This window comes from Jaculus jaculus, chromosome 3, assembly GCF_020740685.1.
Source record: "Jaculus jaculus isolate mJacJac1 chromosome 3, mJacJac1.mat.Y.cur, whole genome shotgun sequence".
NCBI lineage: Eukaryota > Metazoa > Chordata > Mammalia > Rodentia > Dipodidae > Jaculus > Jaculus jaculus.
The window spans coordinates 153604753-153615602 of NC_059104.1; the positions used below are offsets into that span (position 1 = coordinate 153604753).

General features: G+C 50.8%; 1 protein-coding gene across 3 annotated transcripts in view; it reads right to left on the minus strand.

Moving 5' to 3' along the window:
• Positions 1 to 9566, minus strand: part of LOC101614775 (cell migration inducing hyaluronidase 1) — a 175575-nt gene extending 166009 nt beyond the window's left edge. For 2 of the 3 annotated variants that reach the window (XM_045145278.1, XM_004658244.2), the window contains exon 1: positions 9418 to 9566. The gene's annotated coding sequence lies outside the window, so the exon portion shown is untranslated. Of the gene's footprint in view, positions 1 to 6275; positions 6461 to 9417 lie in introns of all 3 variants that reach the window. The other variant, XM_045145277.1, reaches the window with a different exon arrangement.
• Between the last annotated feature and the right edge of the window lie 1284 nt (positions 9567 to 10850).

The following is a 10850-nucleotide window of genomic DNA, read 5'->3' on the forward strand; positions in this document are numbered from 1 at the left end:
CTGGAACTGGACTGGGAAATCCATCAGATTTCTGAGTCCATCAGTGGATTTCCCACTGACCCATCAGCCCGGCAGAATCTGTGGAACGTTCTACCCGAGTCAGCAAGGCGGGTAAGCAGGGAAGAAGAGGTCAGCTTCCTGTCGTGAGTCTGCAGGCAGCTCTCACACTCCCATGACCCTGGTTCCGAAGGGACTCATGCTCCAAATTCAAATCAACTTTGTCCACAGGTGCCCTTAGCATTCCCAGAGGCTTGCTTGAGGCAACAGCCATGGCAAAGACCTTGACCTTCCACCCTAGGCGAACTGCTTAGGTGGTTAGGATGACAGTGAGACAAGTGGGACACTTGGGCACAAAAGAAAGAGGGCACACAAGAAACAAAGCCCACAAGGAGAGACAGACCAACTCCATGAAAGGCCGTCGAGTGCCTCAGAGATGAGCCATGCACATGAGTTGGAAGATGAGGAATGTGTGGACTCACTCAGGGCTGAGCAAGAGTGGGCCAAGGCGATATTTTGCTGAGTGACGTGAAAATGGATCTGAGGCGTGTGGATTACATTCCTCTGAAAGTAAGTGTGACTTTCAAAAAGAAGGAAGGGAAAAGTACTTGGCCACAATGTCTGAGGTTTTCCTAAACCCAAACCTTTGGAAAATGAGCATAAGACCAAAAATTACTCAGTGTCTGTAATTCACCTTTGAAATATGCTTGTCACAAATCACTAGTTCAGTTAAAAAACATAATTGAGGGTTGGAGAGATGGCTTAGCAGTTAAGGCACTTGCCTGCAAAGCCAAACGACCAAAGTTTGATTCCCTAAGACCCAGATAAGCCAGATGCCCAATGTGGTACATGCATCTGGAGTTCGTTTGCAGTGGCTGGAGGCCCTGGTGTGCCCATTCTCTCCCTCTCCCAGCCCCATCTCAAATAAATAAATAAATAAATTAGAACCTGGGAAGCTGGCTCAGTCAGTCAGGTGCTTGCTTCAGAAGCACTAGGACCTGAGATTGGGCCTCTGGAACCCACATAAAAGCCAGGCAGAGTGTCATGCAATCTGCAATTCTCATGCTGGAGAAGCAGAGACAAGAAGACTCCCTGATGTGGCTGGCTAGCTAGTTTAGCTGAATGGGTGAGCTCTGGATTCAGTGAAAGTTCCTATCTCAACAACAAATAAGGTGGAGAGCAATTAAGGAAGATACCCAAATATTGATATGTGATCCACACATGCAGGCATACATGTGTATTAAATATGCACCCATACATATGAGCATACACACATCACACATACATATATATACCTGAAACAATAAGAATATTAAAATAGACCATTTTAATGACTTATCCCAAACTGTGCCCTATGCACTCCTCCTGGGGACAATTTCTGTTCTTTAGGGAAAGAACAGTTTCACTCTCTCTCTTAGAGGAGCCTCCAGGAGCTCAAGGAGATGAAGGCAGAAACGGGCAGCTCCACCACACTTCCTGGACAGATGTCCTCTAAAGAAAGCAAGCGAGGAATGCCTTGGACTAGAAGCCAGCCAGAAGTCAAAAGTGCCACCCAGTTTCACCTGTGGGCATCACTGTCCTCAAATCCCACCTTCAGACACTGTGGCCCCTCAGGAAGGTGGGAGGAAGGAGAGCTGCACTGTGATAATGGCCACACGACGACCTCTGCATCCAGGTCTACAAAAGGCTGGCCTTGCCAGCAGCTCATATCCCAGAAGGACAATTCAATGGGACTGAGGGAACTGGGGTCTGTGCCCAGAGATGAGGGTCATGCAGGAGCCACCCTGAGTGCAACCCAAGGAGATGCCTAGGATACGAAGAGGCTGAGCCCCCCTGGAGGGTTCCAGTTGCCATGGCATTGTGGGAAAAAAGCCCCCTCAGAAAGTGGAGTCACTGGCCCCCTCATACCTCAGCCTTCTCTGATGCTGCCCACCCCGACGGGTTGTAGGTCTGGCAGGCATAAGGAGCCCAGGCAATTGCAGATACCTATCCTGAAGGGAACCCATGTTCCAGGGCACCCCTTTTGTCTGCCAGGGTCCCCACATAACCCAGAAAGAAGGCTGTTCAAGAGGCTGATCAAGAGCATCACTTGATTTCACTATGTTCAGTCATTCACGCAGCTATGTTGGCAGAGCTGGCACTAGAAGTGTCTCTTCATGTCCCCTTTAAAGGACTGAGATCACCCAGTGATGACGGACAAGCTCTCTTTTGAGGGTGTCTCACTTAGGGAATCGGTTTCCTCCTTGGAAGAGAGCTTTATAGGAGACTCATAGGAGCCACAGCTTGGACCGCAGTGTGCCCATCACGTGGGCCTCGTCAACCAAGGTCTTGCATTCCACCCACCAGCCTTGTCCACTCTTCAAACCTTGCCCCTTCAGAAACATTCTGCACTCAAATCGGCATGCTCCGTCTTAATGAAAGGGGATATAAGGACTTCCATGGAATGTGTCTACTTTTACATTCTGGAAATATTTTTTCCTTTACAAGTCTTTTTATAATCTGAAAGTCCTAAGTAGTTTAAGACTGATTGACATTGTTGAAAATAAAAAATCTTCTTTTTTTCCCCAGAAAGCTCACAGCTGTCTTGCCTCTCCCCATGATGAGCTCAACTTGAATTTTCTGGGCCAGCACTTGTCATACATCCCTTCCTACTGGATCCTTGTCCTCTCTATTCATTAGATTATCACACACTCATAACTTTGGTCTCATTTCCTTGAAAACACACATGCCCCACAAAAAACCCCAGCAAGACATCAGTATTAAAAAAGACACAGCAAGACACTCTATAATAAGACTAAGATAAAACTATTAATATGACCACCTGAAGCAAAACAAAAAGATCCTGGACAAAGGTTTACCAACTGTATGTCTGGGAACCCAGGAAGCTCTTTGGAACCCCTTGGCGGGGGTGTCTCAAAACAGCCATAGCCACTTTTTAATCTGCTTTGTGAATTGGATTTAACAGCTTTTGCTGGAATAATAAATTTTTCATCTAATGTCATGTTTTATACCAATTGTCCAAAAGACTGACGGCTCCACAACTACAACAGTATGGGACAGCTTGCCCTTCTCCATGGTGCAGCCCAAGGTCTGCGCAGGTTGAGCGGCCTGTGTCCCTGAGGCAGGTAAGGAGCTTTATGCACTGAGAGGTCTTTTTTGTTTGTTTGTTTTCAATTTTTGACATTTATTTGCATGTGCACACATACACACCAGGGTCTCTCGCAACTGCAAATGAACTCTAGATAATTGCAACATTTTTTTGTGCGTGGCTTACACGGGAAGCCACACACATTGGAAGTCAAACCTGGGCTGGCAAGCTTTGCAAGCAAATGCTTGTAGCCACTGAGCCATCTTCCATGTCTGCTGAAAGGTCTGTTGAAGCAAGCAGTTTAGTCCTGTCTGAGCTCCTGGATCTCCTGGGTTCCAGGTACCCTTTTCACTGTGTGGATGTTGCTGAATCTCTCTCCACATCTCAAAATACGTCTGTGGATCTTCCCAGAGTCCCCGCAGCCCCTGCTCCGCAAGGCTTCCTGGCATCTCCTCTAGCTGAGTTAATGGATCCTCTCCTTTCCAGACTGACTCTGGCCTCCACCCTGTGAGCCATCTGTCCTAGCCCCCATCACACTGTGACTTCCGACTTCAATGTGTGTCCCCCCACTGGACTGTTAACTCTTTGTGATCTGGAATCATGTCTTAATCCTGCCTCGTCAGGAGCTTCTTCACAAGCGTCTCTATTTCCAGCTTCCAGATGTGGTGGTGGAGGACAGACTGCAAGAGCCCACCTGCATCTCCGGTTCCCAGAATGCATTTGTGAAAGCCAGCTCACCCTCCCAGGAATGCTGCAGAGGAAAAGGGTCCAAGGAAGATAATGGGGCCTTAAATTTCATTTTTAGGTTTAGAAAAAGAAAGTTGTGATCTTTTGAGTTCAGAAAAGTTGTTTCAATGTAAACATGTATTCTCAGTGTCTGGGACCAATGTTAGATGAAATTCCTCAAGTGATCCTTAATGCCACCAAAATTGCATTTAAATGCTCCTGCCAGGCAAAAATAAATTGCCATTTACACAATAATCTTGCACTTGAAAGTAACTCAGTCCAGAAAGCTTTGGGAAATTTATTACAACAGGGAAAGGGAAAACTTGAAGGGGTTCAAAATATTTAGTCTGCTGATAAGATAGCTTAGGAGTGACAATAATTATCTCCAAGAATTTGAAGGGTCTTTATAAGGTCATTAAGAGGTCACAGGCCAGCTGGGCTCCATCTACTTGGACATTAGAAATGGACTTAAATGACACCAAAATGAATTCAAATCTGAATTACAAAACATCTGCAATGAAGCAAGTTCTCACCACACAAGGGAAGTTTCAGGGGTGATGCCTCCCCCATGCGCTTGTTAGAAATGTGGAGCCCAGGGCCAGACATGGTGGCTCACACCTCTACAATTCCAGCACTTGAGACACTGAGGTAGTAGGTTTTCTATGAGTTCAAGGCCCCCCTGAGCTACAGAGTGAGTTCCTCTGACTAAGAAGCTAGGAAAGCAGAAGACTGAAAGAGCCAGGAAAGCCCGCAGCCTAACACCAGTCTGGGTGGGGAACGATCCACAATGGGCATCACCTTAGATCCAGTCCCCAGGGACGCTCTAGCAGCCCTCATCTTTGCTGATCATCACAGCCATAGAAAAAGAAGCCCGGGCCCTGTTCTCAGTGCCACACTGAGGTGTCCTCAGCCCTATGGGCCATGTGGTTATGAAGATTCGGGCCAACAGCATGAACTCCTCAACCCAGGGAGAGCCATCTGCATAGCATGCTGCTGAGGAGACCTGTGGCCACCCTGTCCCTTCACCCTGCCTAGAAACAGGAGAGACAGCAGCCTGCCATGGCCAACATCCATGGCAGAGCCAACAGCCTCTGGATGTGTCTAGAGAAAATGCCTCGTGGCTAAGCTCATCGACAGACAGCTATAAAAAGTGATGCATAGGATTTCTCAAATGCATTGCCTGTCCAAGCACTATAAAACTCATGACATGTGTAATCCTAAGATCTCACTGCCCTTGAAGAAAATTCAAAGGGAATGCTTCATCAATTTCCCAATGCGAGAAGCCACCCTGTCAGGGCAGAAAAGGGAGACCTCAATTGGGCACATTTGCAGGGAAGGACTGGCTGGGCTTCCAGAGGCTTCCTCACCTGTAGGACTGGGAAAGGAAGGCCACATTGAGCTCCCTGGAACCAAGCAAAGTCTAGGAGAGTCAAGCTGAACCCAGGGACAGGCTCTGGAAAATAACAGGGGCAGGAAGGAACTCCTCCCTTTAGGTTGGCATGTGTGTTTCCTGGCATTGAAGAACTTAAGCAGCAGTGTAATGTATATTTGATGATATTTCCCTGCAAGCAGCCTCTTTTCTAAAGACCTAGACTAGAACAAAGCCTGGCATCAGGGCAGACAGAAGAAAAAGAAAAAAAAAAAAAAACATGGAACATGCTAGAGTCAGGATAGCCCCAAGAGACAGGCTGGACAGAGAGGTGCAGAGACTAATAAAAGTCACCATGGCAGCAACCAGCCTATCCAAATCTATGACGTTCCCACAGGTCAGGCTTTGTAGGAAGGGAGATGCAGTCCCAGCTGAGCGGCTGGCAAAGCAACAAAGAAACACGGCCCGAGAAGTCTCCTTGGTACTCCCAACCCCTGCCAATGCAACCCGTCATGAGAGTAAGAATGGGATCCCTTTCTCTTCTCTATTCAAAGGAAACTGAAGCTGTCTCCATTAAGTGATAGGGAGGGAGGGAGGCCCCAAAGAGACAGCTGGGGCATTACTCTGATAAGATCGAACATCTGAGTATTTGCCACTGTGCACAAAGATATATGTCACCCAGGCTTTCACAGATATGGTATCATGTGGTGTATTCATAAACAGAACTTTGTTCCCCTTTGGGAAGCTGACCTCCATGCATGCATGTGGCCTTTGTGCTACAGCTCAAATGTAAAGTTAACCCATCCAACGGTACTGCTCTGCCAATGCCACACGGGACTGAAAGGAGGTCACTTGCGCAGCAGGCTTCAAAGGAGCCCAATGAGAGTAACTGAAGTTGCCCTTCCCATCCCACTGCCCTTTTCACTGAATGCCACCCTTGCCATTTGATCTGTCTGTCCTGGGAAACTCAGACACTGCTGCCACAGACAGAATGCCATAGGATGGATGAAGAGCTCCCCTCCTTCTTGCATGTTGCCCGCACCCCTTGTTGGCCTTGCTTCTCAGGAGTGTTCTGTGGCTTAGTGGATTTCTTACCATGGAGTCAGGAGGATGCTGGAGACTGGAATCTGCAGCGGGCATCCACAGAAGACAACCCGGACTTCAGGGAACACCAGGTCTTCCTGCTGTAGTCACAGCACCAGGGGATGCAAGCGACAGAAAACTTACAGTGCCCGCTGACTGCTCCTGAGCATCACCACTTTCAAGCAGTGATATCAGATCTATTGAGGGAGAGAAAAGAAGGAAGACGTGAGGGCACCAGAATGGGAAGCTGGAAGAAATGTACACACTTGTGCGCACACACTTTGGGGGAGAAGTGCAGTATTGTGTTCTCCTATCTCTATTATCCAAATTTATGCGGCGTGTCATATGCTAGTGATGTTCACCAGGCTGGAATTTCTAATTCAGTTGGGGCCAAAACTTTATGAGAGGCTGGAAAGATGGCTAAGCAATTAAGGCACTTGCCTTCAAAGCCTAAGGAACCATGTTTGACTCTCCAGATCCCACGTAAGCCAGGCACACAAGGTGACACAAGCACACAAGGCCACGCATGTGCACAAGGTGACATGACCCAAATCGGGAGTTCGATTGCAGTGGCTGCAGGCCCTGGGGTGCCAATTCTCTCTCTATCTATCATAAAAAAATTACAAAAAAATTATTCATGAGAAAATGTCTTGGTCAGGTTCCCACACCTGAACAAGCCCCAGACATGAAGAGCCAGAGCACCCAGTGGCCAAGAAACCAGGCCTTAGAGACCCTCCATGCCCATAACCAAGAGTGCTGAACCCCAGAAAGACAGCGAGACTCCTGAGAAGATCAGGAAGAATGACTTTCTGAAGACAATATTCCGAAGATGACCTAGTTTTTAATTAATCTTTCCCCCAAGTGGTTCATGTGGGCAAAGCAGTTGATTTGCCTCACATAAACGTCCTTCCACTTGCCTGTAAATAATGTTTTTAGCATGGCCATTAACCACCGTATTTTCATCAGTGCCATCAACAAGTTCTCGAAAGGGAAAATAAAGTGGAGATGAGCCCTTCTCAAAGCTACTGGGTTAGAAAGGCGGGCAGAGTGCCAGCAAGTGTAATTCACGAGAAATGTGCGACTCTCATCAACGTGCACCTGCAATTAGTGCGCTCCACAAGGAACTAAAGCTTTGCACTGCGCCAGTTCTCTTGGCTGCCTGGGGGACAGTGTACTCTGCCCCCAGCTTACAGAAATGTGAACAACCATAAGAAACTTCATTAACTTTCTCAAAGTTGCAGATACTGTCTCGTAAACAAAGGAGGGGTAGTGTTGTTTTTACTCTCCATGGGCCTTCATAGGTTACAAACAGAACCTTCTGTGTTTCCTGCAATTTTAAAATAGAGGAAAACACAAGCACTCCTGTCCTTCTGTATAGGGGGTGCTTACAAGAAGAACCCCACTCGGTGCCACTGTTTCCTAGAGGAGGGAGAACACCTCCCACAGGGTGTCTCACACTACACCACTTCAAAGCAATCAACGGTAACCGTCTTCTGCTGCTTAGAGGAGCCTTTGGAGGAAGCTATTGGGATCTGAAAAGAACACAGTTGCTTTTGCAAATACACACTCCAACACTTCCTCTGTAATCTCATCTATTCTGATTTCTTCTGTGTTCTGTCCTTAACCGTGAAACCAATGTATCTTCCTAACACCGTATGTACTAAATAATTTGATAAACAAAATGCATGAGTCTATTCCCTACACAGAAAGCAGTTTCAGTTGCGTCTCTAATTCTGTTTCTGCCTCACTGCCTCGGTCAGATACACAAGGGCTGCACATTCGTTAACCCCCTTCTGAGAGGACCCCTTGTTGTTAAGCAAAAAAAGTCAAGGAAGCCCCGAGGGGCCAGCACAGAGCCAGGTGCGGGCTCCGGGGGGAAACCTGATGGAAAACCACAGTCTCCAGCAGGAGAGGGTCCCTCTTGAGTGGCTGGTGCCTCCAGGGAGGATTTCCAGGTTCCCACGGCTTCTAGTCCTTTCCCCACCTTTCCGCTGTCTCCACACCTGGGTCTGTGAGGGAGGCACCTGTTCTCCCCAGACCCAGGGCCACAGGCCCCCGAGTGGAGGAAGCGGCTGGGAGCTGTCCATGGTGGCGTCGCGCCTGGGCACGCAGAGCCGCCGGCTCTCCGCCCGCGGGCGCGCCTGGGAGCCACGCCGCGGAGAGGGAGACGCGTTCGCAGGATGCGGCTGCAGCCAGGCCCTGGCTTTCACATCAAAAAGCTTGGTTTAAATTAAGACGTCTTACCTGTGGTCGAGGTTGGTTGCTCGGAGCTGGACTAAGACCCTCAGACCCCGGCGCTGGCTGAGTGTCTGACTCCGGGAACGGCGGCGGTCCGGTGGCTTGAGAGCGCGCGCGCCTGCGGTTGAAGACCCGGGTGGCACCGCGCTTCTTATCGTGACAGCACGCAACCTGCGGCGTCCATTCCAGAATATCACTGGCCTTCGTTCCCAAACAGCGACTTGAAGACCCGGCTACGACTCAAAGGCCTGTGCCCCGCCAGGACCCTGCCTTTCTTCTCAATCTAGCGCACCCTTTCTTTTGCCAGGTGCCGTCAACTTCATTCAGGCTGCCAGGTAGGTTTAGGACCCGCCTAGACTATCGGCAGCGGCCGTCGAGGTCGTCTAACACGCGAAGGCCTCCGCCCCGTGCGTCGCTGGCAAGGCAGAGGCGCACCGCAGAGCCGCTGGCCGCCGACCTGTGGTGTGGTGCACGCCTGCCCACCAGCCCCGGGCATGGGCGAGCGGGCTGCTGCGCTGGGCATCTTCCCAGAGTTGCCTCGGGGCCCCGTCTCTTCTCGGGTAGATCTTGTCCTGCGTTTGAGCCCTCGCGTGCCATTCACGGGACACAGCCTATGGAAAGCAGAAACCTGCCTCCCGCTGGATGCGCTCCGGGGACTTCGGTGCTCCCCTGACACCTGCCGCTTGGAAAGGACCCTACGATCGTAGAGACTGCCCAGAGAGGAAGGAGACCAACTCACGCATGCATAGACAGACAGACACACACACACACAAGACGGACAGAGGCGAGCAGCAGCACAGTGCAGGATGGACAAACAATCCGATGGCGGATAATCTTTGCCTTAAGCCTGGAGGATGCGCCTCCTCTCCAAGGCTGGGTCCGCGCAGCCCGGGGCGTCCCGGACCGATTCTCTTACCTCCTATCTGTGGTCGCCGAGACGGTATGTCACACTTCGTGGGCCAGGAGCGTAGTAACCCCCGCGTCCGGTCGCCGAGCCCGGGCGTCGAGTTCCGCAGCGTGCGCCAGCGGTGTGGGAGCTCGCGGGAGCGGGGCGCAGCTCGGGGCTGTCCTCCTGCGGGGTTCGCTGCTCCGCCGTGCCGTGCAGCGCAGCGCCGTCCCGGGCTCCGCGATCGCTCGCTCGCTCGCTTGCTCGGGGCCGCCAGCCCGAGCTGCCGCCCGCTCTTTATAGCTGCCTGCCCAGGCTGACTCCTCCCCACCCCGAGCCCCTGGCGCCCGCGCGCATCCAGCCGCCACCACCCCCCCCCCCCCCTTCGGAGGAGCGTCCTCCCCTTTGCCGAGGTGGGCGGCCTCGCCCCGGCCAGCCGGACCCGGGCGGGCTCTGGCGGCAGCTCTCGGAGCCGCAGACCCGAGCCCGAAGCCCGGAGCCCGAGACCTGCCCGAGGCCGCCAGGTGAGGGCGCTGAAGCCCAGGATGAGCGCAGGCTGCTGGCCTCCGTAGGCTGTGGCTGAGGAAGGCTGGCTGGCACCGGTGGACTCCCCAAGGGACAGACGGGCAGACCAGAGAGAAGAATTCGTTGTGCGAGCTGTTAAATTTCAGAATCTTTTTCTCTTTTTAGAAAATGTGGACTTAAGGACAGATTCCAGTCTCTCCCGGGCTTGGAGGTCTCTCTAAAAGCAAGATGGCTTGGGCTTGCAAGGACTTTGGTTGAAATGGAGTCGAACATGTCATTTAGGTGACGGTGGACAAGAACTTCACCTCCCTGGATTTCTGGTTCTACAGAGGGGCTTCCACCAGCCAGAGGAGAGGATTTTAGTAAGGTCTGGGAAATATATGGACCAGCATAGCAGGTGATTTGTTATTCAGAGTCCTGCCCCTGGACAAGCCAATGTTCTCAAGGACCAAAGCAAAAATTTAAAAAAAAAAAAAAAAGCACCACCAGTGACTGAAACCTTGCCGGAGTAAACAGCTTATATGGGGCATCTGCTGCCTCTTCTCAATTCTGCCACTATCTTTCTGGGTGCCTGTGGACCCGCTCTGGACATGGGGTGGTTTCTGTTTTATTATAATTTACAAAATAAGGGCTTTGGTGGCAGTGCTGGGTTCCTTCCCGTTTTCAAAGCCGACTGTGAGGCGCACTCCTCTGGTTAGTGGGAGTGCTAACATGCAGAGATACGTCTGCTAGCCAGTGTTTGGTGAACACCCACTCGGAAGGCCTTCATACTAGGTTTAGGCATCTAAGTTTGGGGTTCAGGGTCAGTCTATGATGCTCTGAAAGCCTTTGTCCAAGTCTTCCAAGTAGAGGAAGCCTTTGGGATCTTGGCTGAGCCAGAGGAGCCCAAAATTTCATCTCCGGGCCTTTTCCAGGAAGCTGGAGACAAGGCTGCAGAG